Source organism: Manis pentadactyla, chromosome 5, assembly GCF_030020395.1.
Source record: "Manis pentadactyla isolate mManPen7 chromosome 5, mManPen7.hap1, whole genome shotgun sequence".
Classification (NCBI taxonomy): Eukaryota; Metazoa; Chordata; class Mammalia; order Pholidota; family Manidae; genus Manis; species Manis pentadactyla.
The window spans coordinates 96934600-96938816 of NC_080023.1; the positions used below are offsets into that span (position 1 = coordinate 96934600).

General features: G+C 41.9%; 1 long non-coding RNA gene across 1 annotated transcript; it reads right to left on the reverse strand.

Moving 5' to 3' along the window:
- Positions 1–1116: 1116 nt before the first annotated feature.
- On the reverse strand, positions 1117–3216 carry LOC118930100 (uncharacterized). The gene is made up of 3 exons (XR_005031880.2): positions 2804–3216; positions 2574–2682; positions 1117–1139 (listed from the first exon to the last, which is right to left on the reverse strand). It is a non-coding gene; the product is annotated as an uncharacterized LOC118930100 (long non-coding RNA).
- Between the last annotated feature and the right edge of the window lie 1001 nt (positions 3217–4217).

The following is a 4217-nucleotide window of genomic DNA, read 5'->3' on the forward strand; positions in this document are numbered from 1 at the left end:
CTCCCCCTGTGGATCCTGTGTTTGTTTTATTTTTATTTTCTTAATTACAGCTGGGTGGGCGTTTAAAACAGGAGAAGGTGGTACCTCCACGGGTAGCTTGTGTAGAAGATCCGCCAGTGGCTACGCCTTCACCTCTTCTCCCTCAGACTTCTCCACCAATGGCTCTTCCTCCACCATTTCTAGGGCTGAAGGCACTGCTCTTTCCTTCCCCTCCCCCACAGCCTCCTGCAACACCGCTTTTCCTACCGTCTCCCCCCTTGCCACTAAGGAGTCTTCTAGGAACATGACCTGCCTTTTCAGTAACTGTCTCTTTTCAGCTCCTCCAACCGATGCTGAAGTGTGTCTCTCTCTCACCTAAGTCCCTCTTTCTCCTGTATAACATTTTACACTATCTTGATGAAAAGAGAACCTACAATGCCAGCTGCTACACAACCCCCTAAGGTCTCCAAGCAGTCTTCCAACTCACAGAGGACTAATTCTGCAGCTTCCGGTATTTCCACCCTTCCCTAGTTCTGGGGAAGGTCCCACCCCTCTAAGAGGTACTTTACCCTAGACCAATTCCCCACTAGGTGTTCCCAAATCAGAAGCCCCACAGCTGGGGGGGATAATAATAGGTGAAGCTGCACCCTTTGCAGCTTCATCCACTGGGGCCTCCCCACTATCCACAGGGGGGCTTCCAGGCATTTCCCCACCATTTCTAGGGGCAGCCCTCCCAAAGTTCGCATCCATTATGACAGATTTCGGGGTCAGAGGAACCCTGCCAACTACCACCAGGTGAAAGTCTGGGGAGAGGAAATCCCAGGGCAAAATATCTCTGAAAACCAAAATCGGTGAAAAGGAGAAATAAAGTTTATAACCTGTTTACTGCTTATAACTACAGTTCAGGGACATCTCTCTCTGCTCCAGAAGAAGCAAGCAAGCCAGCCAGCCCCTCCCCTTAAATTCTCAGGTTCAGACACTCCCTTGGGTTGCCCAGGTAATCACCCATAGACATGGAGATGAACTTCTCTCCACCCCTGAGGATATGCAAATGAACCAAAGCCAAGTGAGATATTCTGTAAATGTTACAATTTTACCCACAGCTCCTTACAAGCTCTGTGTGCTTTGGGCAAACTGAATACTCTGTTTGCAGCTTTTTCCTAAATAAAAAGAGACACTCAAATATTTGATTATCAAGGAAAGCCCATGTAACTAGAATATAGAAGAATTTTTAAATTATAGGTGTTTTTATTAATGGAGTTCTCTTTTGGGTCTCATATATTCTATTTTTTTAATTTAGAGATTAGACTCTATGAATTTAAATTAGATAACTTATTCTGACTGAAGGATAACAAACCAATTTCTAACCAAGATAGTAGTCATATACTTGCCAAAACAGTCGGATGATACACGTTTGAATATTGTTTTCTGTGTCTGTGACATGCAATCTTCTTCAATTTTTAAGAGATTTTATTACTGTTATAATTCCTGTTTTCTGTTCTTTCCAATCTCTAAGCAATGTCTTGTATCCAAGAGTAAAATATTTAAGGAATGAATTTGATTAGAACAATCAGATACTTGCCAAAGATAAAATAATCAAATAATCATTAGCCTCTTTCTATATAATGCAAGTATTTATATTTCACAAAAGGAAAATTCCTCTGCTTAGAGTTTAGGAGAGATACACTGATGCAATTATAAATTTTAATAATTATTTAACAATATGTTAAAAACCCCTAAAACTTGTTTTAAATCTATTTGTATGAATAGAAACCAACATATGAAAAAAATTTGGAGTTGGCCATTTTAATCACAGAAAATAATTATTTGAGCACTGTAGGTTACTGAGTTCTATGTTAAATTCTTGGAAAAACACAAAATAAATTTGGGTTTCATGACATAAGATTATAGAACCTACTTACACAAACAAATAGGACATATATGGAAAATATGCATAAAAAAGTGGAATTGTTTTTAAAAAATATTAAATTCTGTAACTGAGATGTAGAAGAAGAGGAGTAGGTAATTAAGGGAAGAAGTTGAGGAAGTGAGAGTTTTCATGTTAGCTCCCACATTCTCAGGCCTGAATACCTGGTGGACAGTAATGTCTGTGAGAAGTGTTGGAGAGGGCATTTGTTTTTTTCCTTTTAGCTCAAGATACCAATGTGACAGAGACATTGTATCCACTGGATGTACAGCAGACAGAGATGAAGGAGAGTTGAAATTCAATGAAAATTTTAAACTGAAAATTTAGACTTGCAGTTATAACTACTGATGTGGAAAATTGAACATAAATGTAGTTGCAGTAAAAATAAGTTGAATAAACATTAATTTTTTTAATGTTTTTGTCTAAACTTCTTTTTTCTTCAGGCATTTTTAATTTTGAATGAAAACTTGGTCAAACCATGATGATTTATTATTTTAGTCCTCTCTGACTGCTATGACAAACTACCATATCCTGGGTGGCTTATACAACAATTACTATTTACATTTCTGGAGGCTAGGGAGACTAAGGTCAAGGTAGTGGAAGATCAGTTCTTAGTGAGGGCCTTTTTTATGGTTTACAGATTGCCACCTACTCAGTGTGAACTCACATGGCAGAAAGAAGGAATGAAGTTCATTTCTCTTCCTCTTCGAAGGGTGCTATCCCATTTTTACTCTGGGGGAAGGATATTCCTGACCCAGGATGATCCTCCATGAAACCTGTGAAACCAAAATAAGTCAAGGGAAAAGATAGGTTGGGAGATTGCTCACAGCTTGCTCAAATTTGCTAGCAAGGCACAGCCCCATCCATCTCCTCCAGCTGCTGCTCGCGTTTTCTCACCTTGGTGTGCTTTCCACTTCCCTTCTGCCCCTTCCAGGAGAAAATCCATTGACAGGTCCTTGGTGACTGGCTGATGCCTGACCAATTATGTACCAGCAATAGAGGTGGGGAGGAAAGAATGGCTGCTCTTTCTCCACTTTTTGCCTCAGAAGCTAGTGGTAATACCTATTGATATGAAAATGGACTAAGGCCAGGTGGGGGATTATGGAAATTCTGCAATTTACCCCACATTCCACCTCTCCAGAATTTTCACCTCACAATCTACATGCCCCACCCCTGTGCAAGAAAACTAGAGCACTGTAACCAAACTAAAAATAGCCAATAACAACAAAAATACAGTTAACAATAAAATTATGATAATCCTCAAGCCTGAGGATCTATCTGGGTTCAAAGTCCTACTCAGATTAAGTCCATAGCTCACCCATTCCACAGGAGGCCAGCAGCTGAACTGGTAGGGAGTGCTGTGTACACTCAGCAAGCAGCAGCTGTGGCTAGGACCTGTGCCCAGTTCACAAGGACTGTAGAAGAGAATAAATTTAAGGGTGATAAGATACAAGTTTTAATGACACCAACATAGGCAAATCCTGTCCATCAGGTTGGATGCATGCAAAATAGTGGTCCTGTGATAGGACAGTAGCAGGAATGGGATCTCATCTTGGTCTAGCATACCAGACCTTCACCCTCTCTCTGTGGGAGTTACAGATGGGTCACTAGGGAACCAAAGAGGGATGGAGGAGCTGTATGGAGCACCAGATTTCTCATCCCCAAGGTGAACAACTCCAGATCAGGGCCCTGAGGGTAACATATTGTAGATGATATTTCTCATGCCTAACTCCTGTAAAACCTGCTGGAGTTCTGCATATGTTTTCCAGCTAGTGAGAAAGTATGATAAATCACCCTGATTAGTTCAAAGTGCCCTCAGGGCTGCAGTCAGCCAATCCAAAGAGGTATGATTCCTTGGAGTCTGATGAGCATTTTATGACCTCTGCTGGAGGGAGGGGTGAGTCATCAGGGAAGCCAGTTTACCCATTTTTGATCTAGACAGAATTATACCTTCTACTCCTAAATCCCAAAAATGCAGAATCCATGTAGGCAGAGGCTGTGAGGGCTTCTGTCAAAACTGGGTGCTCAAATACACCAGCTCGTCCTGGGTATGGGGGCAGAGCATGGAGTGCTCCACAGTCTGGGAGGAACTGCTCCTCTCTCTGAGGAACCTGTGGTTGTTGTGTCTTTATTTTCTTATCCACAACTAGGTGGGCTTTCAATATTGAATGGGCTGGAACCTCAGGTGGTGGCTTCAGCAACAGTTCCACCCTTGGCCCCACCCTCTTATCCTCACCAGCTCCTCCTAGCCTGATGTCTCCTCTACCACCTCCAGAGCTAAAGGCATCACCCTGTCTTTCACCTCCCCCAT